Source organism: Salmo salar, chromosome ssa09 (genome assembly GCF_905237065.1).
Source record: "Salmo salar chromosome ssa09, Ssal_v3.1, whole genome shotgun sequence".
Taxonomy (NCBI): Eukaryota; Metazoa; Chordata; class Actinopteri; order Salmoniformes; family Salmonidae; genus Salmo; species Salmo salar.
Genome location: NC_059450.1, coordinates 149,704,135 through 149,730,744, shown reverse-complemented (window position 1 = coordinate 149,730,744; position 26,610 = coordinate 149,704,135). Strand labels below are relative to the sequence as shown.

Here is a 26,610-nt window from a genome sequence, read left to right as displayed (position 1 = left end):
TTCAGAGGAGGAAACGACAGGAGGAGAGGACAAGAGAGAAGTGGTTCAGAGGAGGAGATGACTGACAGGAGGAGAGGACAAGAGAGAAGTAGTTCAGAGGAGGAGACGACAGGAGGAGAGGACAAGAGAGAAGTAGTTCAGAGGAGGAGACGACAGGAGAAGTCGTTCAGAGGAAGAAGAGGTAATGCCAGGAGAAACAGGAGGGATATTTGCCATAATGAACTAAAGGATCATGCAGCATGTGTCCTTGATGCACTTAAAAAGCTTGTCTGTTTTTTCAGAACAATCACGCTACTTCCCTAAACTCACCACATCTGTGTGCTCGTCTCGCGAGACAAAAATATGTAAAGGAGGAGAAAGAAGGAAGAGAGAGAGAGAGAGTAGGAGGAAGAGGAGAAAAACTGGATAAATATAGGTGAAAGGACGAGGGAGGATTGGAGAGAGAGAAAGGAGGAGGATGAGGAGGAGAGGTTGAGGGGGTGAATGTGGGAGAATGAGAGAGAAAGTTAGAGGAACGAGGGAAGGAAAGAGTCTCAGAAACAGCGTGGAGCGAGAGATAGAAAGAAGCCTCTAGAGACTGGACCATTCGAAAGTCAGAGCAGCCCTCTATTCTGGCATAGATACCTCCAATACAACTACCTAGATACCCTCCAATACAACTACCTAGATACCCTCCAATACAACTACCTAGATACCCTCCAATACAACTACCTAGATACCCTCCAATACAACTACCTAGATACCCTCCAATACAACTACCTAGATACCCTCCAATACAACTACCTAGATAGATACCCTCCAATACAACTACCTAGATAGATACCCTCCAATACAACTACCTAGATACCCTCCAATACAACTACCTAGATAGATACCCTTCAATACAACTACCTAGATACCCTCCAATACAACTACCTAGATACATACCCTCCAATACAACTACCTAGATAGATACCCTCCAATACAACTACCTAGATACCCTCCAATACAACTACCTAGATACATACCCCCGATACAGCTACCTAGATACCCTCCGATACAACTACCTAGATACCCTCTGATACATCTACCTAGATACCCTCGGTACAACTACCTAGATACCCTCCATACAACTACCTAGATACCATCCGATACAACTACCTAGATACCATCCGATACAACTACCTAGATACCATCCGATACAACTACCTAGATACCATCTGATACAACTACCTAGATACCATCCGATACAACCTCCCATTGTCTAAGTGCAGAATGAAAGTGTTGTTGCCAAACTTCTCAAACGTCTCATAGTGGTGTCGGTCCATATTACCTGGAACAAAATAATTCGTGTTGAACTCGTGTTTGTTTGTGTTTTATTTTCAGCTTTTTCCTCTTTCTGCTAATTGAAAAGACTTTGGTGTCCATCAACAGCACAATAGAAAGGTATTGTTATTGCAGTATCATTACTATTATAGTTCTAATATGTTATTATGTCCTGACCCAGATCTACCCACGAGTAAGTCTAGTATAGTCATGTCTATCAGGTCCACCAGTCTCCCTCCCCAGCCCAGACCTACACATGATGAAGTCTAGTGTAGTCATATCTATCAGGTCCACCAGTCTCTCTCCCTCCCCAGCCCAGACCTACCCATGCGGAAGTCTAGTATTGTCATGTCTATCAGGTCCACCAGTCTCCCTCCCCAGCCCAGACCTACACATGATGAAGTCTAGTATAGTCATGTCTATCAGGTCCACCAGTCTCCCTCCTCCCGCCCAGACCTACCCATGAGGAAGTCTAGTATAGTCATGTCTATCAGGTCCACCAGTCTCCCTCCCAACCCAGCCCAGACCTACCCATGCGGAAGTCTAGTATTGTCATATCTATCAGGTCCACCAGTCTCCCTCCCAACCCAGCCCAGACCTACCCATGAGGAAGTCTAGTATAGTCATGTCTATCAGGTCCACCAGTCTCCCTCCCAACCCAGCCCAGACCTACCCATGATGAAGTCTAGTATAGTCATGTCTATCAGGTCCACCAGTCTCCCTCCCAACCCAGCCCAGACCTACCCATGATGAAGTCTAGTATAGTCATGTCTATCAGGTCCACCAGTCTCCCTCCCCAGCCCAGACCTCACATGATGAAGTCTAGTATAGTCATGTCCTATCAGGTCCACCAGTCTCCCCTCCCAACCCAGCCCAGACCTACCCATGATGAAGTCTAGTATAGTCATGTCCATCAGGTCCACCAGTCTCCCCTCCCAACCCAGCCCAGACCTACCCATGAGGAAGTCTAGTATAGTCATGTCTATCAGGTCCACCAGTCTCCCTCCCAACCCAGCCCAGACCTACCCATGATGAAGTCTAGTATAGTCATGTCTATCAGGTCCACCAGTCTCCCTCCCTCCCCAACCCAGACCTACCCATGATGAAGTCCAGTATAGTCATGTCTATCAGGTCCACCAGTCTCCCTCCCTCCCCAACCCAGACCTACCCATGATGAAGTCCAGTATTGTCATGTCTATCAGGTCCACCAGTCTCCCTCCCTCCCCAACCCAGACCTACCCATGAGGAAGTCCAGTATAGTCATGTCTATCAGGTCCACCAGTCTGGTTGCCTTGTTGTATGGTGGGGTCTTCTTCACTGTGTCACAGTAGTCTGGGTCTTTCTCCCACCTGCAACGTGACAACAGGGTTAGAGTTGAGGCTAGTGTTAGAGTTAGGGTTGAGGGTTAGAGTTAGAGTTAGGGTTGAGGGTTAGAGTTAGAGTTGAGGGTTAGAGTTAGAGTTGAGGGTTAGAGTTAGAGTTGAGGGTTAGAATTAGGGTTGAGGTTAGAGTTAGAGTTAGGTTTGAGGGTTAGAATTAGGGTTGAGTTTTAGAATTAGGGTTGAGGCTAGGGTTAGAGTTATAGTTGTGAGTTAGAATTAGGGTTGAGTCTAGGGTTAGGGTTGAGTGTTAGAGTTAGAGTTGAGGGTTAGAGTTAGGGTTGTGGGTTAGAATTAGGGTTGAGGGTTAGAGTTAGGGTGGAGGGTTAGAATTAGGGTTGAGGCTAGGGTTAGAGTTAGGGTTGAGGGTTCGAGTTAGCGTTGAGGGTTAGAATTAGGGTTGAGGGTTAGAGTTAGAGTTGAGGGTTAGAATTAGGGTTGAGGCTAGGGTTAGAGTTAGGGTTGAGGGTTAGAGTTAGGGTTGAGGGTTAGAATTAGGGTTGAGGGTTAGAGTTAGGACTGAGGGTTAGAATTAGGGTTGAGGCTAGGGTTAGAGTTAGGGTTGAGGGTTAGAGTTAGGGTTGAGGGTTAGAGTTAGGGTTGAGGCTAGGGTTAGAGTTAGGGTTGAGTCTAGGTTTAGAGCTAGAGCTAGAGTTGAGGCTAGGGTTAGAGTTAGGGTTTAGGCTAGGTTTAGAGTTAGGGTTGAGGGTTAGAGTTAGGGTTGAGGCTAGGGTTAGAGTTAGAGTTGAGGCAAGGGTTAGAGTTGAGGCTAGGGTTAGAGTTAGAGTTGAGGCTAGGGTTAGAGTTGAGCCTAGGGTTCGAGTTAGGGTTGAGGGTTAGAGTTAAAGTTGAGGCTAGGGTTAGAGTTGAGGCTAGGGTTAGAGTTAGGGTTGAGTCTAGTTTTAGAGTTGAGGCTAGGGTTAGAGTTGAGGATAGGGTTAGAGTTGAGGCTAGGGTTGGAGTTGAGGCTAGGGTTGGAGTTGAGGCTAGGGTTAGAGTTATTATCTATCTATAGATATAGCTATAGAATCTATACCCACACTGCCAGTTTGCTGAGGCTGTAGGAGCATTTCCAGGGAGACCTCCAGGTATGTCTGGTGGCCAGGGAGGGGTCCGGCAGCATCACGGCCAGGGAGGCCTCCAGGTTCGACCACATACAGCGTGCTCCGTACTGCAGTAGTAGGAACACTGGCCATAGAAACACACATTATTCACTAGAGGAGATAGAGGGGGATGGAGGGGGGAGAGGAGAGTTTGAGTGCACTCTTCTCTTCATCATCAGTGTAGATGACAGGAGAGGCAGCAATTCAAGAGCTGACAGAGAGAAAGATTGAAAATGAAAGAAATTAATTCAGCAAAAATTGCCTTTCCGCTGAATAATATGCAGCATCTATTTTCATATTCCCCACTAGAGAAAACAGAGATGTGAAACATGTAATATAAGGAGAGAGTTAGCAAAGAAAGAGGTAGTGAGAGAGAGGGAGATGGGGTGAGTGATAGAGGGATAGAGTGAAGGAAGGAAGGAGTGATATAATGTTAAACAGACCAGGAGAGGTGAAGAAGGTCCGGGCCAGTTTGTGGTCAGTGGTGATGTCTTTGATCTCTGTTACCACGTCAACCAGCCTCCCTACGGCTGGGGGGATCCGTCTGTAACCCAACACCCTGAGAGAGAGGAGGTGAGTGGAGAGGGGAGAGGAGGGACAGGGAAGAGAGATGGAAAGAGGTGGGGGTGTAGATAGAGGGAGAGGAGAGAGAGGCAGAGAGATGGGAGAGGGGGATAGAGAGAGATAGAGAGAGAGGAGAGGGGGATAGTGAGAGAGAGAGATGAGAGGGGTCCATGTTTAATGCTTCTCAATGTCTGCTCTATTCTCCACCATTTCAGTCAGCGCTGTGGCATGCTGTATATTCCCCTGGCTGTTGCTATCAAGGTGAGAAACAGACTCATTGTTTACCTGTCCAGGTGAAAAGCAGCGATGTCTGCGTTGTGTCTCTCAAAGTCAGAGAAGTAGTAGAGGTTGAAGTTGGTCTCCTCATCACGCTCTTGTCTGACAGAGATACAGTCAACACAGGAACACAGCTATACAGACTATACACAGTCAACACAGGAACACAGCTGTACAGACCATACACGGTCAACACAGGAACACAGATATTCAGACTATACGACCCAAACCATCACAATTGGGTTGAGGTCAGGTGATTGTGGAGGCCAGGTCATCTGATGCATCACTCTCCTTCTTGGTCAAATAGCCCTTACACATCTTAAAGGTGTGTTTTGGGTCATTGTCCTTTTGAAAAACAAATGATAGTCCTACTAAGAACAAACCACATGGGATGGCGTATCGCTGCAGAATGCTATGGTGGCCATGCTGGTTAAGTGTGCCTTGAATTCTAAATAAATCACTGACAGTGTCACCAGCAAAGCACACTCACACCATCACACCTCCTCCTCCATGCTTCACGGTGGGAACCACACATGCAGAGATCATCCATTCACCTACTCTGCGTCCCACAAAGACACGGTGGTTGGAACCAAAAATCTTACATTTGTACTCATCAGACCAAAGGACAGATTTCCACCTAATGTCCATCGCATCCACACATAATGTCCATTGCTCGTGTTTCTTGAGCCAAGCAAGTCGCTTCTTACTATTAGTGTCCTTTAGTAGTGGTTTCTTTGCAGCAATTCAACCATCAATGCCTGATTCACACAGTCTCCTCTGAACAGTTGACGTTGAGATGTGTCTGTTACTTGAACTCTGTGCTTGATGGTTCTTGCGACTGCACTTGAAGAAACTTTCAGAGTTCTTAACATTTTACGGATTGACTGACCTTCATTTCTTAAAGTAATGATGGACTGTTGTTCTCTTTGCTTATTTGAGCTGTTCTTGCCATAATATGGACTTGGTCTTTTACCAAATAGGACTATCTTCTGTATACCACCCCTACCTTGTCACAACACAACTGATTGGCTCAAACGCATTAAGAAGGAAAGAAATTCCACAAATTAACATTTAACAATTCACACCTGTTAATTGGAAATACATTCCAGGTGACTACCTATTAAGCTGGTTGAGAGAATGCCAAGAGTGTGCAAAGCTGTCATCAAGGCAAAGAGTGGCTACTTTGAAGAATCTCAAATATAAAATATATTTTGATTTGTTTAACACTTTTTTGGTTACTACATGATTCCACGAGTGTTATTTCATAGTTTTGATGTCTTCACTATTGTTCTACAATAGAAAATAGTACAAATTAAGAAAAACCCTTGAATGAGTAGGTGTGTCCAAACTTTTGACTGGTACTGTACGTGTGTAAGCGTGCGTGTGTAAGTCTCTCACTTCATTGGTTTGAGCATGGCCTGTCCATAGTTAGAAATGACATCACCAGCTTGAGTTGTGTCCCTCCAGACTTCTGCACTGAGCGAGATAGAGAGAGCGGGTTACCACTAGCAACACTTGACATTCACATACTGAGTACACACTGAGCTCTCTCTATCACACACACACACACACACACACACACACACACACACACACACACACACACACACACACACACGACACAGACACACACACACACACACACACACACACACACACACACACACACACACACACACACACACACACACACACACACACACACACACACACACACACACACAGGGTTACCCTGTTTGAAACTAAATAACGTCATCCAGTGTTTGTTTTCATCCTGCAGTTCTACATTAATCCACTAGTGGTCTCCCCATACCAGACTCTAGAACATCACAACAGAGACTACCTCCCAACTATGGGAGATGGTGCTCTTCATCCTCCTGTGTGTACAGGACATAACGCCCCATATCTCCCACCCCCAACAATCAGGCTCCCACGACCCCTCCCCAACACACACACCACCCAAACACACCACCCACATACACCACCCGCACACCACCCACACCATCCACACACACTCCAGGGTGAAGTTTCCCTTTGACAGACATCTAGGATCAGCTTCCCCTCCCCCAATTCTAACCTTAACCCCCTTAGTGGGGAAATTGCTAAACTGATCCAAGACCAGTGTAAAGGGGGAACTTCCCCCTATTCCGCCACACACACACACACATCTGCGCTGACGATACAGTGTGTGCTGAGCTGCTGAGCAAGAGATGCCATGTTGGGGTCCAGGTGGGGGTAGAGCTGCCAACGGGAGATACCAAGATGGAACCTCAGCCGGGGGCTGTTACTGCTCCTGTTCCAATGGGCTGAGTCATCGCCGATGTCACTGTCACTCACCCTGGGGAGGGTGGAGGGGGAAAGAGAGGGAGAGGAGAAGAGGGTTGGAGACACAAGAGGAGAGGACAAGAGAAGTGGTTCAGAGGAGGAGATGACTGACAGGAGGAGAGGACAAGAGAGAAGTAGTTCAGAGGAGGAGACGACAGGAGGAGAGGACAAGAGAGAAGTAGTTCAGAGGAGGAAACGACAGGAGGAGAGGACAAGAGAGAAGTGGTTCAGAGGAGGAGATGACTGACAGGAGGAGAGGACAAGAGAGAAGTAGTTCAGAGGAGGAGACGACAGGAGGAGAGGACAAGAGAGAAGTAGTTCAGAGGAGGAGACGACAGGAGAAGTCGTTCAGAGGAAGAAGAGGTAATGCCAGGAGAAACAGGAGGGATATTTGCCATAATGAACTAAAGGATCATGCAGCATGTGTCCTTGATGCACTTAAAAAGCTTGTCTGTTTTTTCAGAACAATCACGCTACTTCCCTAAACTCACCACATCTGTGTGCTCGTCTCAGCAGACAAAAATATGTAAAGGAGGAGAAAGAAGGAAGAGAGAGAGAGAGAGAGAGGAAGAGGAGAAAAACTGGATAAATATAGGTGAAAGGACGAGGGAGGAGATTGGAGAGAGAAAGGAGGAGGATGAGGAGGAGAGGTTGAGGGGGTGAATGTGGGAGAATGAGAGAGAAAGTTAGAGGAACGAGGGAAGGAAAGAGTCTCAGAAACAGCGTGGAGCGAGAGATAGAAAGAAGCCTCTAGAGACTGGACCATTCGAAAGTCAGAGCAGCCCTCTATTCTGGCATAGATACCTCCAATACAACTACCTAGATACCCTCCAATACAACTACCTAGATACCCTCCAATACAACTACCTAGATACCCTCCAATACAACTACCTAGATACCCTCCAATACAACTACCTAGATACCCTCCAATACAACTACCTAGATACCCTCCAATACAACTACCTAGATACCCTCCAATACAACTACCTAGATAGATACCCTCCAATACAACTACCTAGATAGATACCCTCCAATACAACTACCTAGATACCCTCCAATACAACTACCTAGATAGATACCCTTCAATACAACTACCTAGATACCCTCCAATATAACTACCTAGATACATACCCTCCAATACAACTACCTAGATAGATACCCTCCAATACAACTACCTAGATACCCTCCAATACAACTACCTAGATACATACCCCCGATACAGCTACCTAGATACCCTCCGATACAACTACCTAGATACCCTCTGATACATCTACCTAGATACCCTCCGATACAACTACCTAGATACCCTCCGATACAACTACCTAGATACCATCCGATACAACTACCTAGATACCATCCGATACAACTACCTAGATACCATCCGATACAACTACCTAGATACCATCTGATACAACTACCTAGATACCATCCGATACAACTACCTAGATACCCTCCGATACAACTACCTAGATACCTCCAATACAACTACCTAGATACCCTCCGATACAACTACCTAGATACCCCCCGATACAACTACCTAGATACATACCCCCGATATAACTACCTAGATAACATCCGATACAACTACCTAGATACCCTCCGATACAACTACTTAGATACCCCCCGATACAACTACCTAGATACATACCCCCGATACAACTACCTAGATACCATCCAATACAACTACCTAGATACCATCCGATACAACTACCTAGATACCATCCGATACAACTACCTAGATACCATCCGATACAACTACCTAGATACCATCCGATACAACTACCTAGATACCCTCCGATACAACTACCTAGATACCTCCGATACAACTACCTAGATACCCTCCAATACAACTACCTAGATACCCTCCAATACAACTACCTAGATACCCTCCAATACAACTACCTAGATAACATCCGATAAAACTACCTAGATACCTCCAATACAACTACCTAGATACCCTCCGATACAACTACCTAGATACCCCCCGATACAACTACCTAGATACCTCCCGATACAACTACCTAGATACCCTCCGATACAACTACCTAGATACCCTCCGATACAACTACCTAGATACCCTCCGATACAACTACCTAGATACCCCCCGATACAACTACCTAGATACCTCCAATACAACTACCTAAATACCCTCCAATACAACTACCTCTTTCTTTACCGACATCCCCCCAATACAACTACCTAGATACCTCCCGATACAACTACCTAGATACCCTCCGATACAACTACCTAGATACCCTCCGATACAACTACCTAGATACCATCCGATACAACTACCTAGATACCCTCCGATACAACTACCTAGATACCTCCAATACAACTACCTAGATACCCTCCGATACAACTACCTAGATACCCCCCGATACAACTACCTAGATACATACCCCCGATACAACTACCTAGATACCATCCGATACAACTACCTAGATACCCTCCGATACAACTACCTAGATACCCCCCGATACAACTACCTAGATACATACCCCGATACAACTACCTAGATACCTCCAATACAACTACCTAGATACCCTCCAATACAACAACCCAGATAGATACCCCGATACAACTACCTAGATACATACCCCCGATACAACTACCTAGATACCATCCGATACAACTACCTAGATACCATCCGATACAACTACCTAGATACCATCCGATACAACTACCTAGATACCATCCGATACAACTACCTAGATACCCTCCGATACAACTACCTAGATACCTCCGATACAACTACCTAGATACCCTCCGATACAACTACCTAGATACCCTCCGATAAAACTACCTAGATACCCTCCAATACAACTACCTAGATAACATCCGATACAACTACCTAGATACCCCCCGATACAACTACCTAGATACATACCCCCGATATAACTACCTAGATACCATCCGATACAACTACCTAGATACCCTCCGATACAACTACCTAGATACCCCCCGATACAACTACCTAGATACATACCCCCGATACAACTACCTAGATACCATCCGATACAACTACCTAGATACCATCCGATACAACTACCTAGATACCATCCGATACAACTACCTAGATACCATCATACAACTACCTAGATACCCTCGATAACTACCTAGATACCCCGATACAACTACCTAGATACCCCCAATGCGACTACCTAAATACCCTCCAATACACTACCTCTTTTCTTTACCCGACATCCCCCAATACAACTACCTAGATACCCCCGATACAACTACCTAGATACCCTCCGTCAACTACACACTAGATACCCTCCGATACAACTACCTGAGATACCATCCGATACAACTACCTAGAATACCATCCGATACAACTACCTAGATACCCTCCGATACAACTACCTAGATACCTCCAATACAACTACCTAGATACCCTCGATACACTACCTAGGTACCCCGATACAACTACCTAGATACATTCCCCCCGATACAACTACCTAGATCAACCATCCTACAACTACCTAGAGCTCCCTCCATACAACTACCTAATACCCCCCCGATACAACTGCCTAGATACATACCCCGATACAACTACCTAGATACCATCCGATACAACTACCTAGATACCCTCCGTACAACCTACCTAGATACCCCCGATACAACTACCTAGATACATACCCCGATACAACTACCTAGATACCATCCGATACAACTACCTAGATACCATCGATACAACTACCCCTAGATACCATCCGATACAACTACCTAGATACCATCCGATACAACTCCCGATAGATACCCTCCGATACCAACTACCGTAGATTCCTCCGATACAACTACCTAGATACCCTCCGATACAACTACCTAGAATACCCTCCAATACAACTACCTAGATACCCTCCATACAACTACCTAGAGTAACATCCGATACAACTGGCCTAGATACCCCCGATACAACTACCTAGATACCATCGATAAGCAACTGCCTAGATACCCTCCGATACAACTACCTAGATACCCCCGATACAACTACCTAGATAAGCATCCCCGATACAACTACCTCAGAATACCATCCAATACAACTACCTAGATACCATCCGATACAACTACCTGGGGATACCCTCCAATCAACTACCGAGATACCTCCGATACAACTACCTAGATACCCTCAATACAACTCCTTGAGATACCCTCCAATACAACTTCACCTAGATACCCTCAATACAACTACCTAGATAACAGTCCGATACAACTGCCCAGTAGATACCCTCTTACAACTACCTAGATACCTCCAATACAACTACCTAGATACCCTCCCATTACAACTTCTAGATACCCTCAATACAACTACCTAGATACCCCCGATACAACTACATAGAATACCTCCCGATACAACTACATAGATACCCTCCGATACAACTACCTAGATACCCTCCGATACAACTACCTAGATACATACCCCCGATACAACTATCTAGATACCCTCCGATACAACTACCTAGATACCCTCCAATACAACTACCTAGATACCCCCCGATACAACTACCTAGATACCTCCCGATACAACTACATAGATACCCTCCGATACAACTACCTAGATACCCTCCGATACAACTACCTAGATACCCCCCGATACAACTACCTTGATACCTCCAATACAACTACCTAGATACCTCCAATACAACTACCTAAATACCCTCCAATACAACTACCTCTTTCTTTACCGACATCCCCCCAATACAACTACCTCTTTCTGTCCCTCGATACCACCCCAATACAACTACTTCTTTCTGTAGGGAATAGGGTGCCATTTGGTTTGCAGTAATAGACAACGGTCAACTCAGGACAAAGCACAGACTCTCCCAGGCATGACTTCCACATCCCCTTCAGGAAGGTCACTGGGAACGAATGAGTGAAGTAGGTATCATTTTACCACCTCTCTTTCTCCTCTCTCCTTTCTCCTTCCCTCGTTACTCACCTTTCTTTCTTTAAAGGTTTCCCCCCAATGTTCTCCTCCTTCTTCTTTCTTGTTTTTTTTCTTGTGTCACTCCCCGGAATGAGACAGAGCTCTGATATCTGGTCAACCTATATTCATCTGTTTTCTCTCTATCTCTTCCATCGCTCTATCCCCTGGCATAGGCAGGGAGGTGTGCCAGGTTAGGGTGATCCGAGTGGCATGCTGTTAGAGCAATACAGTTGTTTACTCATCCCTCTTTCTCTCGTTCTCTCGTTCTCTCGTTCTCTCGTTCTCTCGTTCTCTCTGTCTGTCTGTCTGTCTGTCTGTCTGTCTGTCTGTCTGTCTGTCTGTCTGTCTGTCTGTCTGTCTGTCTGTCTGTCTGTCTGTCTGTCTGTCTGTCTGTCTGTCTGTCTGTCTGTCTGTCTGTCTGTCTGTCTGTCTGTCTGTCTGTCTGTCTGTCTGCTTATCTGTCTGTCTGTTTGTATGTCTACCTTTCTGTATTTCTCTCTTTCTATCTGCCCCTCTATATGTCACTACACGGCCAAAAGTGTATGGACACTCTGCTTGTCGAACATCTCGTTCCAAAATCATGGGCATTAATATGGAGTTGTTCCCTCCACATACTTTTGTATATATGAGTTTAGTATATCTTTTACAGATCTGTCTGTCTGTCTATCCCACTGTACTTTCATCATGTACTGTGTTAACATCATGTAAAAGAAACAGATCCTAACACCCACACACACACACACACACAGCGCACACACACACACGACCTCAAACAGTGCTCCAAACACAGAAGGCACACAGGGATTTATACAGATGATTAACCAAGTTAATAAAAAGACAAACAAACATTTGTATACCCTCTGTAACACTGCAGTGTAGTGTGTGTGCGTATGTGTGTGTGTGTGTGTGTCGTACGTGCGTGCGTGGGTGCTTGCAGTGTGTGTGGATGCGTGTGTGTGCGCGTGTGTGTGGATGCGTGTGTGACACTCTAAAGGAGGAATATTTATTCTCCTCTCTTTCCCATCCAGCTGTATCCTTCCCTCTCCTCTTCTTCTTTCCCTCCATTAGAGCTGATGATGTAAGGCTCCATGCGGCTCGGACTCCGGATGTACCTTTCACTATGCTTTTTTCAGACAAACACACACATGGATGCACACAGTCACGTCTAATTATTGGATTATGCTTAATCAATTCTCAATAGAGGCCTACTGGCACGGACAGGATGAAAAAAAAATCATCCCTTGCTTTCTCTTTACACACACCCCCTCTCGCTCTCTCTCTCCTCACATTCTCTCTATCTCTCCCTCTCCCTCTCTCCTCTCATTTTCTCTCTCTCTCCCCTCTCTCTCTCCTCTCATTCTCTCTTCTCTCTCTCCTTCTCTCTCTCTCTCTCTTCTCTCATTCTCCCCCTCTCTCCCCTCTCTCTCTCCTCTCATTCTCTCTCTTCTCTCTCTCTCCCTCTCTCTCTCTCTCGCTCTCTTCTCTCATTCTCCCCCTCTCTCTCCTCTCTCTCTCTATCTCTCTCTCCCCCACCAACTCGCATATTTATATTCCTTACATTACTAACTGTTCATCTTCACATTCTAAGAAGCCGACTCTCTCTTTTTCTTTCCCTGTTTTGTGTCGCAGTTGTTGTAATTCTGTAGAGATTTCTCTAACAAAAAACACACACACACACACACACACACACACACACACACACACACACACACACACACACACACACACACACACACGCACCACAGACACACACACACACATACACACCGGTCATTTGGCCAGTCCATCTACACGCTCTGTCCAGTGGAGAGGTTGCTAAGATACAGCAGCAATGCAGGTTTCTAACTGACATATGGTAAAAATGAACCTCTTGTCACAGACATTGGAAGCCATTACACAACCAAACAGAGATATACTGGCAGATATATCAATATCTATAGTATAGACTATTTTAGCTGTGTCAACCATAGATTATGTAGAGATACTAGTATAGATAGAGCGTATAACGCTTACTCCAGTAGTATACTATTTAGCTGTGTCAACTCATATAGATTATATAGAGATACTAGTATAGATAGAGACAGTATTCATTGTCTAGTACAGACTATTTAGCTGTGTACAACCATGATTGATGATAGAGAGGTCAATGAAAGAGAGATATCATTATCTAGTACAGACTATTAATAGCTTATCAACTCATAGATTGTATAGAGATCCTATGGTATAGATAGAGCAGTATATCGTAATATTGCTTATCAACCATATACTAGAGCTGGGAAGATAAACAGGAATGATCAAAACTGGCAACCACTACCAACCTCTTATTACTTACGGTTTGCACGATATCGTTTCTTTACGATAATAGCCAGCCCCTATACTAGAGAAATGTGAAGTTTAAAAGTTAAATAAGTTTGCTAATGGACGTTTGTTAATGGGACAATCAGACCAGTAACCTAGTTGCTTAAAGGTAATAAAAAAACTGTGGCGTTAACATTCATGTTAGAAACTTATAGTATTTATCATTACCAGTATCAATTCTGTAGGGACATGGATTTAGGATTTTGTCCATACCGGACAGCTCTATATACCATATAGAGATCTTAGTACAGATATACCCGATATATCAGAGTGTAGTATGGGACTATTTAGCCATGTCAACTATAAACCATACAGAATGGATTCATTTCTGTGTGTGTGGTATTAACCAGTAATGGTGCATTCATTCAATTCATTTATTTGTAGTAGATCTTTTTGGATAGTTCAATCAGCAATAATTGTCCTGAGATCCAAATGTGCAGCTCTTCACGACTATTTACTAACCTTATTAAATAACAGCTTAATTCTGCTACTTTTGGAATTATGGGTATTACTTATGACTGTCAATCAAGACCAATGACACGAGCTGTGTAATGTTGGCCAGAGAGGTTTGTAGGACAGTCCAGTGTGACTCTTTGGTTATCAGTACATGTAGGCTGTTCCTTGTAATGTATTGTAGAGAGGATTTGTAGTACGTCTCCACTTCTTAAAGGCTCTGTTGGTTATCAGTAGCTTGTGGGCTGTACTGTAAAGAGAGGTTGTAGTGACGTCTCAGTTTGACTCTTTGATATATCAGTATGTGGCTAAATTCTTAACAAATGTAATGTAGAGTAGTTGTCTGGACAGTACCTCCATTGACTCTTTGGTGTATGTAGGCTGTTCTATAATGTATTGTAGAGAGGTTGTAGGACAATCTCATGTGACTCTTGGTTATCAGTATGTAGGCTTTGTTCTGTAATGTATTGTAGAGGGTTGTAGAGGACGTCTCAGTTGTGACTCTTTAGTTTAATCAGTCATGTAGGCTGTTCTGTAATGTGTTAGGTGAGAGGTTGTAGGCATGTCTCGTTAATGACTCTTTGGTTTATCAGTACATGGGGCTGTTCTGTAATGTATTGTAGAGAGGTTGTAGGACGTCTCAATCTGACTCTTTGGTTCTTTTATTAAATGTTTCGCAGGACAAGAGAGACGCAGGCGAGATATATAAGACACACACTACATGCACACAGGGGAGAGTGGAGATAAAGGGCAATTCAACTGAAAATAAAACAAGAGAGTTAATCAAACAGGTGTCCTGAGGGTGGCATTAAATCAGTTCCACTGGGAAGTCCTGTTCAAAACATGTTTGGTTCTTATGCTATTAGTTACATCAGTAGTTCCTGTTATTGTGTGAGAGAGACGGAGAACGACAGAGTCTAACAAGAGAATTGTGTGTGTTGTCAGAGGACAAGGTGACCTGATCGAAGGTCAGTCTTTAGAGTAAGCCGCTGCTTCTGTCCAGATTGAACCTTTTAGCAGGCTACCCACATGTAATAATCTGTCAACAACAAAATCAGTCAGCCCTCTCTAAGCTTTCCCTCTGCCAAAAATCTCTCGTTCTTTTCCCTCCTTTTACTAATCCCCAGCTTTCTTTCTGTCAAAATCCTTGTGTTTTCCTTCCCGTCATTGTGTTTACTTTTCCCTCCTGTCAAATCTCTCACCACCCCCAGGTAGTCTCTTTTCAGATAAATGATTTGTTCAAATATGTCTCCCACATATCCTCCAAGCAAGAAAATGACTTCTATCCCCTTATACACTTGGAGTGGACAAAACATTATGAACACCTGCTCTTTCCAGGCATTAGAAACCAGGTGAAAGCTATGATCTCCTTATTGTTAACATATTAAATTCACCCAAATCGGGGTGAAAGAAGGGGGGAGCACAGGTTAGCGATTTCAAGCATTGACATGGACTGTGTATTGCACCATTCAGAGGCTGAATGGACACGACATTTAAGTGCCTTTGAACAGCTTCGTGGTAGTAAGTGACAGTCACACTGGTTTGTGTTAACAACTGCAAACGCTGCTGGGTTTTTCGCACTCTAACAGTTTCTTTGTGACATCAAGAATGGTCCACACTCAAAGGACATCAGCAACTTGACACTGGCGTATACTATAGAAAAGTATTGGAGTCAACATGGGTCAGCATCCTGTGGAATGCCGATTCCAACACCTTGTAGAGTCCAGTTCCCTGACGAATTGGGTAGCTGCTCTGGGGCAAAAAAGGCCAAGTGCTTTCCTCGCAGCTGCCTCATATAGCGCAACCATATTCTATCCCCATGTACCATGTCCCTATAGCCCATTTCGCCTCCCCCGCAAACCATGTCCCTTAGCTAACCATATTCTATCCCCATGTAACAGCGTCTCCTATAGCAACCAACCGTCTCTAGTAACCAATGAGTAAAGTTGAGAGACATTCTGTAATCCAAGAACATATCTTCCGCAAAACAAATCATCAAGTCTCTGTCTCCCCTTCCCAAAATTGGTTCCCCTCTCTATGTACCATTGTTTTAAAGAAGATGAAAAAAAGAGGAATGAGATAGAGATGTGAAAGAGAGGCTCTACCTCGAAAACTAGAGACAAACACTCGTAGTAGTATGTTTCTCACAAGTCGGTTGTATTTATTTTCACAATCCAGTTCATTTCAAACAAGAGAGAAAATCACACATTGCCAGTTATCATTGCCAGCTACTAACAAAATTGTTTGTCAACAACAGTTGTATGTACTGTATCTGTATTGGGCTGATCTGTTGTTTCTGTCCTCTTTAAACTAACAATCAGAGATACGCATTTATAAAACTGAAAATATTTTTTTAAATCTAATTTTGATTTAGCACGTACTACAATTATAGAATACAAAAAAAAACGATATTAATAGAGTGAATAAGAAGTGTGCCCCCGCACACACAGCACACACACACACACACACACACACACACAGGTATTGGAGACCCTGGCTGCATTTAATTTGTGTTTAGTGAATTCACACACAGCGCTTTGGGAACGTTAAATTGGACGAGATACGGCAAATCAATTCAGACGAGAGATATTAAAAGAGAAAGCCCGACAAAGGAGAGAAGATGATCCATGGACGATAGGTAAAATAGTGGTTGCAACTCGAAGATGGTTTTGACGCGCCACTCAGCGGTCCCATTCTGTGAGGCTTGTGTGGCCACACCACCACTTCACGGCTCGAAGCATTGTTACTCCTAGACATTTCCACTTCACAATAAGGCAACGCTACAGTTGACCGGGGCAGCTCTAGCAGGGCGAGATTATCGATATGAACTGACTTATTGTTGGGGTGGCATCCTATGACGGTGCCTCTGCGTTGAACGTCACTGAGCTCTTCAGTAGGGCCATTCTGCCGCCAATGTTTCGTCTATAGGATTGCGTGGCTGTGGCTCGATTTTACTCAAGCCCACATCAGCTGTGCTGAATAGTAGTCAAATCCTAACTATCTTATATATGTATATATATATATATATTAGTGTAACCCGAATAGACACACAGATATATAGATCTGTGGCATTTGTTTGATGCTAGGATCACTTCCAGACACACGCTGGCTTAGCCTCAAAGAACATGAGCAGGTTCTTGAACTCGTGTGTCACTGTCTCGAAGCCCGAAGCCCTCCTATCACCACGTGCCACGAGCTGCCAAACTTCTTACATGGTAATTTCTTGATCATCTTCGCTGCACTCCGAGAGAGGGAGAGAGGGGCTGGAGTGGGAGGGGGAGGAAAAGGGAGAGAGAGACAGAGAGATATTGTGTTTGCACAGTAACTCCAGCGCGGGTACTGTGTCACGCTGCTAGTCATATCCAAATAAACTTTCTCCAGGTGTCACTCTGCATTTTACACACACACCTCGTTGTGTGGCGGATCCTTCTCAGGCTTAACGCAGAGCTCCCATGGTCTCCACTCTCATCTCCTCTGGCAGATGTCTGTATGCTGTGGGAAACATGTCATTATCTCACACACACACACACACACACACACACACACACACACGCACGCATTCATCACACACACACACACACACACACACACACACACACACACACACACCTCACCCTGATAAGAGGGAGCTGTGCAGCCTTTTTGTAGTCTGCCTCTTCTTTCTTAAGCTCTCTACTGTCTCTGCCATTCCACTCGCCAACTGAAAATACGAGACATTGGTTGATCAATAGCTAGCTAAACGAATCAGGCAACTTTGTGGCAAGCTAACTGAAGCTAGCTAACGTTACTGATTAACTCGTTGGTGCGTTAGTCCAACCTACCGTGCATGGATGAGAACGTGTGTCAAAGTTAAATAAACTAGCTGTTTTCAAAGCCCCCTTAAGTTTGACTTAACATTTTTTTAATGTACCGGTAAAGCTTTGTTTTGATGGGTAGCCTACAGACTACGTTAATGCTATTTGGCTAGCATTAGCCGTACTAGAACATACTGTTGTTTTCACTTCCAAAATAATCCTTTAATTCTTCCCGTTGTAATTTACATATTTTATATGTATGATACATTTTAAAAAGATCTGCATTTTTGTACTTTACGTTACTGTTTGGTGAAGGCAACCGAAGTTACACCTCCACTTTTAAAATGTCGGTCCTGTTTGGGAGACATTTTTCAACCATAGCAACGAACGGATCCCTTCAACAGAAAATTTAGAAACCCTGCCTACTTTAGCTGAGCGTCTCGTCTTTCAGTGGTTTAGCATCAATCAATCTGCTCTAACCCTGGCAAGATACAAAGTGATGAGTGGTTGCTCGGCTCAAAAAAAAAAAAGCTCTGCTCACCACAAACAGAATGATAGAAATCTGGCTTGTTTTTAAAAGATGTATTTCATCAAGTTGGAACAATACATTTTCTTAGCTAGCTTTGACAATTTTATATTACCAGTATCCTTATGCCGAACTTTATATGTCTTGTTTCTCTCTCCCCTATTTCACTCCCCTACGTATCCTTGCTGGTCTGTCTGCATGACCCATCGAGCCTAAATTCAGACAGGTTGTGATTCAGCCACGATCTGACTGTGTGAACCCCAGTGGAGTTTTAACCCAAATTATCCTGCATGACAAAAATACAAAGAAATAATGGATTTATGCACAATTGCAGCCAACGGTCAAATAGACTCGTCTATTAACTAGCATCTCAATTTTAAAATACTTATTCTTTTATTAACCACAAGTCATTAAACGTCATTCTTGTTTGCAATGACTAAGTGGGTTAACTAGCCTTTAAAACTCGAAAGCAGAAAAACAGATTTTTACCTTGTTCACTAAACAGGGACTCTTGAAGTCCAACAACCTTTAATAACGGTTCTGGCCAACACTCTAACCAACTAAGGCTGCCTGCCAACATTAAGTATGCAATGGGCCCTGATTTAAAGTAGTGCACTGTATAGGGATTAGGGTGCCATTTGTGATGTAACAATAGTGTCTCTAGAATAATTTTATTGCTTTGTCCAAGTCATTACTGTTTTATCAAAAGTTATATGAAGTTTCAGGTTTCTTGGGAATATACTGAGTCGCACATATTGGCCAGTAATAATGATTTCCAGTTTATTATTTTGGATTTGGTCATTCCTGGGAGATGGACAGAAACAACAGATCACATTGAGCTGATGACAAAGGGAGTGAGTAATCTCTTTCTCTCTTGTCTCTTTCTCTTTCTCTTTTGCTCTCTCTCTTTCTCTTTTGCTCTCTCTCTCTCTGTGTGGCTGTGAGTGTGTGTGTGTGTGTGTGTGGCTGTGTGTGTGTGGCTTGCTGTGTATTTTTTTTTATTTTCTTTGTTTTTATGAGTATAATCTGTTGTAGAGAGAAACGTAATCATTAATTAAATTAAATGTTTTAGATTGGGTCACAGATAATAGATTTACCATAAGAAATAGAATTACTAGAATCAAGGTTAGTTATATTTCTATGGGGTTGGCATCATGACATCATGTGGATTCATTGGGCTTTGATCAACCTGAATGAACCACCTGAAGGTTATGACATAGTTGGAGTTGAGTCCCACTTCAGAAGTCAAGGAATTATATTAAGTGTGTGTGTGTGTGTGTGTGTGTGTGTGTGTGTGTGTGTGTGTGTGTGTGTGTGTGTGTGTGTGTATTTTTTTTGTGTTCGTGTGTGTGTGTGTGTGTGTGTGCAAAAACTAAGAGTGTAGGGTGTTGGAGTCATGTCGTAATCCCCAACTACAAACTCAACGAGAGGGGAAGATTTAGATGGACTAGCCCATCCTCATCCCTAGAGGGAGAGAGAGAGAGAGAGAGGGGGAGCTTAGCTTTGTCAATCATCTTTCCTAGTAGTATTGTGTGATGTTTCCATGTTTGCTGTATATACTGTTGTGGTGTACATGCTTATTGTCATGTATTTATTGAGTTTTACCACATGCCGGAAATGAACTGAGTGTCATAAAGACTCTACTCTACCCTACGGGCAGAGAGAAACAATATGAGGTAGAAGATGAACAAATGAAAGGTTATGAGGGAAGATAAAACAAGGGTAAAGGCTTAGAGAGAGGTATGTCTAGATGGAAATTAAATAGCGGACAGCAGATCCACCAGCTGGACTCAACAGGGAAGAGACAGAGGGAGAGGCAGGTGAGATCAGAGGAGAAAAAAGTGTGGTGGCAAGGACATCACAGAGAGAACCTAACACATCAAATGGCACCCTATTCCTCTCTAGTGCACTATTGTCCCTGGTCCAAAAAGCCCTATGAGCCACTGGTCAGGGTGGTACACTATGCAGGGAAAAGGGTTGCCATTTTCGGGTGCCCTTAGCCAAAGACATATTTCATCTCCATCTCTGGCAGAGAGAGAAGCTGACTTGCTGCACATAACTCGTCTGATTTCCCCCAAATGAAGCTCCCTATTCCCTTGATTCACCACTTCTGACCCCAGGCAAAAGGGACTCTGGTCCAAAAGTAGGGATGACAGATGCAATTTGGGCTGAAAACAACCATAAACGGAAAGTGTTGTTTGTTTTTACCCTGAAAAACCAGCCAGATTCTACTTGCACTTCCATTCCCGGCCCCATGACTGACTGGTGGTGAGAGAAGCGTGATAAAGAAAGAGGGGGTTGTGGGGGGTGACTCAACATACGAGAAATGTAATGTTCATGTCCAGGATGGGGTGTGGGAGTGACTATCTAACATGAGAAATATGGGTCATGTCCTAGGATGGGGTAATGTCCAACATGAGAAATAATGGGTCATGTCCAGGATGGGATGTGGGGTGACAGCAACACAGCCAATAATCGCTGTCCAGAGAGGGGTAAGGATGGGAGCTAGACGCAGCTATTTGAATGGGTCATGTCCAGGATGGGGTGTGGGGTGACGCAACATGAGGAAATGATGGGCCATGTCCAGGAGGTCGAATGGATAGTGGTGGGTGACTAAAACAAGAGAGGGATGAGAAACTAAAAGGAAAAGTAGATTAGAATCTAATGAGAAAGAAGGGAAGGAAAAGGGTAGAGGGATGACGTAAAATGATCAGAGGGCAGTATAGAGGAGATGAGGGGGAGTGAACTATGGAGGGATAGTGAAAGATACAGGTGGGAGTAAGAGAGAGAGGGGAGGGGTACATAGAGAGGAGGGAAAGAGATATGCAAAGTGGATGAGAGAGTAAAGAGGGAGAGGAAAGGAGGGCTTCAGAGAAGGTTACAGGGACAAAGAGGGGGATGAAAGGGCATAGGAGAGATGGAGGGAAAGATAGAAAGAGAGAGTCAGAGGGATGGCAGAGGAAAAGAGAGAGAAACAGTAGGGACTAGAGCTGAGTTGGCAGAGATAGATTAAAGCTCATGTCTTCTTCAACGGAGAGGAGAGGGAGTGGGGCTGTACATTTCATGCTAACTATCCGACCAGAGCTAACGTGTATATGTGTGTGCGTGACTCTGAGTGCGTGTTGTGCGTCCTCGTGCCCAGTACATGCATATGTAGGTGTGTGTGTGTGAATGTTCTTGCCTGTAGGTGAGAGAGGTAGAGGGACCTAACAAAGATTGTAGAAGTAGGAGGCCCGAAGACTATAGTGTTGAAGTGGGTAGACAGAATAACAAACAATTCTGAAGGATGTTGCTAACTAGAGCTCGCTAATTGCTAACTGGCGTCTGCCTACAAGGCATGCCAGTATATACCCATGACTTCCATATCCATTGTGCTAATGCTAGACACTACATAAAGTATCCCTTTAAGTGAAAAAGAGACAGCTACATAAAGTATCCCGCTTTAAGAGAGAGAGACAGATACATAAAGTATCCCTTTAAGAAAAGAGAGACGATATTCTGTATCCCTTTAAGAGGGAGAGAAGAGACATAAAGTGATCCCTTTACAAGAGAGACAACATAACAATATCCCATTAGAGAGAAACGACAGCATAAAAGTATCCCTTTAAGAGAGAGACAGATACATAACAGTATCCCTTTAAGAGAGCGAGACAGATACATGAGTGTCCCTTTGAGAGAGAGACAGACTATAAGCGGTATCCCTTTAAGAGAGAAAGACAGATACGTAACAGTATCCCTTTAAAGGAGAGAGACGATACATGGAACAGTTAGTGTGGGGAGATGAGATACTGATCAGAGAGCAAAGCACGTTCCAACTCCATGTTCCTTCTGTGTGGGTAGAGGACCAGTCTGCTTACGGCAGCACACACACACATGTATGAACACACACACCGATTTGTACCATACACACAGTGGCTAGGTTACAACATGTCACGTTAGACATCATACCATTTTTTTTTATTCATCCGCATGTCGGGCAGGGAGTTTGTAACAATAGATCCTATGGAGGTGCTCAAGACGTACGCAGCAACTACTTGGCTGACATCACAGCTGGTTAACATCGCATACCAATAGCAGGAGAGAGAGAGAGAGAGAGAGAGAGAGGGAGAGAGAGAGAGAGAGAGAGAGAGAGAGAGGAGAGAGAGGGAGAGAGAGAGGAAAAAAATACATTTGACATTTACTTTAAGCGTGTCATCCCACCTTGATGACAGCACTCTCATACAACCATATGTCAATGGTGTAATGGGAAGGACACCACAATAATCCAAAAGGTTTTTCTTCACTACACCCCTCAACTCAAACATCAGTGTCCCAATGTCCCTTCTTTACACCTTATTACAATTCTGTGAATAAGAGAGCGCTAAATACACATCTCTCTTTGAGGTAGCATATCTCATTTTGGGGCTTTGGGGTGAAGCGCACCCATCTAGTTAATATTGTTGTACGTTTTTGTGTTGTTTGCTGTCTTTGGAAACAGGACTATTTAGAAATAACTGACCTCTAACTTTCTCTAATTTTGAAAAGTTTTTCTCATCATACATATTTCCGTTCCTATCAACTTTACATTGAAAAAAACCATTGAGACAGGTCACAAATCACTTGGGCGATGATCTGCGGATTCAAACAACACCTCGCGACACCTGCCACAATGATATACGAATCAAACAGAATTCCAATTTGGAAGTTCAACCAGATTATGATATATTCTAAGAAATCACTATTTTACGTCTTGAATTTACATTATCCTTTGACTCATGCAACTATCTCTTGGCAAATACATATCAAATTAGTGCCGTTACAATTGTGTACCTCTTTGTGAGGGTTTTATGAAGGTCGCAATAGGTCCCCGGAGAGTTTATTTAAGCTTTTTATAACACACATACATAGAAAAAGACACTCTGTTAAAAAAAACATTGCTGCAAAGAAAATCACCAAAATGCCGCGTAGAAAAAAATCCAAACACCCACTTTTAACGAGCTGTTGTTGATCAGAAACACAGTTGAGAACAACACTGAGCGCCACGATCTCCAAAAAAGCAAGAAAATCCCTATGGTTCAAATAGAAGCACAAGCTTAGAACACGTGATGTGTGAGATGAGATAAGCGTATGTAGCTCTTCCTGGGGAACCCCTGACTCCCCACCCACCCACCCACCGCCACCACAACTCTTTAATACACAAATCGAGGGGTAAAGATACATCCCTTTTCCTAACATCTTCCCACATCGCTTATGGAGCTGAAGCTAGTCTGGTTTTTCTACCCCAACAGCTGTAGCGCTGCTTGATGGCTAGCACCTTCAGTGGTGAACAACACCCAGATGTAGCAACACACAATGTAATACTCATCTCTCCCTGATCCCAGACCCTCTCCTCCTCAACACACCCGCTCCTCCTTGGAAAGAGCAAATGCCCCTTTAAAACAACTCAACTGACTCTCCATCTACCCCAGTTCCCATCACACAACCCCTGCCCCAGAAAAACACCTCAAACCCCCTCTTTGAGGAGCATCAACAAACCAGCTAACCCCTCTGGCCTCCATTTGAGCCCCCCCATAACAACCAGCCCCTCTGCCAACCCATCTAACCTTCACTGTTTAGGGCTGGAGCTGGGGCTGACCCGGGGTGACTGGTTGCAGGGGTCCACAGCCTCCTTGGTGGCCCTCCGGAGACCTCTTCCTGGAACTGTCCAGGGCCACCGTTGCCGTGATATTGCCGGCGAACGCAGCCAGAACGGATACCTCCAGCAGGCTTACAGGACCCTGTCCCACAGGAAGTTAACTGGGAGAGCTCCCCAACCGGGTCCTGAAGCGTCGAAACGACCACCCAGCGTGATTCCTAGAGAGGAAATATAATATGATAGAGATGATAGAGATGGAAAAGAGAAAGAGAGAGATCAGGGATTACAATACAACTCATCCGTGCCAGCCACCCAGCCCACCCATCCACCCAGCCAGCCAGCCATTGCCACCCACCCACGTACCAGCATCCACCCATCCATCCAGCCAGCCAGCCACCCATCCACCCAGCCAGCCATCCAGCCAGAAAACTCTGGTTCCTCTCAGGTATCTTATTACCCTTCTATCCCTCTATCAACACCCAATTTATCCATCTCTCCATTCCTCCACTGACTCACACCCTCCCCTCAACCCCACCCTTCTCACTTGCGTCTTGCCACAGATAAGCCACCTCCCCCACTCTCACTCCCCTCCCGGTCCTTCCACCAACACATCACTCCATCTGTCTAACTCTCCACCTCCAACACATCGGGAGCATCCCTCTAACTCTCCACCCTCCATCCTCCTCCCTCACTCTCCCCCCCTCCACCTCCATCCCTCTAACTCTCCCCCTCCATCACTCCATCCGTCTAACTCTCCTCACAACAGGCAACAGATCCCTCTAACTCTCCACCCCTCAAGTACCTCCATCCCTCTGGCTCTCCACCTCCCATGCACTCCGGTCCTCTAACTCTCCACCCCTCCCATGCTACCTCCATCCCTCTAACTCTCCACCCCTCCATCCACCTCCCATCCTCTACTCTCCACCCCTCCAGACCTCCATCCAATTCCCTAACTCCCTCAACCCTCCAGATCTCCATCCACTCTAACTCTCCACCCCCTCCAGACCTCCATCCGTCTGACCAATATCTCCACCCTCCACTCCCCTCTTCGGAACTCTCCACCTCCAGACCTCCAACTCTAACTCTCACCCCTCCGTCCTCTTCATCAACTCTAACTCTCCCACCCCTCCGGACCTCCCATCCCTCTAATTCTCGGGCACTCACACCAACACACCGGCTCTCCCACAACTCCATCACACTATCCCTCTCTCCACCCACCTACCTCCGCCCTAACCCCCCCCAGACCTCCTCCCTCCTCTCCACCCCTCCATCCTTACTCCCTCCTGGACTCTCCACCCCTCCATCCTCCTCTCTCCGACCAGACCTCCCCCTCTACTCTCACCCCACCGACCTCCATCCCTCTAACTCTCCACCCTCCTCCTCCCATCCCCACTCTCCCCCGTCCGGACCTCCGGGATCTACTCCGGTCTCCACCTCCAGACATCGCCTGTAACTCTCCCACCTCCATCCTCCCATCCTCTAACTCTCCCACCCCTCCAGACCTCCATCACCTCTCACCCACCTGCCCCCCTGCCCCAGAATGACCTCCTCCTGGCTTGATGGGGAACCAAAAATGCCCAGCCCACTCTCCAGCCCTTCAGCTTCCCTCCTGGGCGGCCTTCCTCACCCCGTCTCTGGGGGTCCAGCTCAAACATATGTGCTCCCGCTACACCTGGGCAAAGGGACAGGAGCTGAGACCACCAGTGAGGGAGGAGGCATTAGCTCGATCACCAATCAGTCGATCAATCAAATCAATCTGGCCAAATCATAAAGTTGTTTCATAAAAACTATACAAAGTTGAACACAGAGGAGATAACTGATAATGATACACGCTCCCAATCCTACCGTTTGATAGAGAAGCTCTCCAGGGTTGTGTATCCCCTTCAGCACCAGCTCGTTGGGTTGTTCCGGGACGGAGTAGGAGAGGCCATACCCCTCTTCTCACCTACAGAGCCAGACGCGGGCGGTGAAGGCATACAT

General features: G+C 45.0%; 2 pseudogenes; both read right to left on the bottom strand.

Moving 5' to 3' along the window:
- The window catches only part of LOC106591836 (extracellular serine/threonine protein kinase FAM20C-like), a 79,820-nt pseudogene extending 78,754 nt beyond the window's left edge, over positions 1-1,066 (bottom strand).
- LOC106591354 (extracellular serine/threonine protein kinase FAM20C-like) lies at positions 983-26,610 on the bottom strand (annotated as a pseudogene).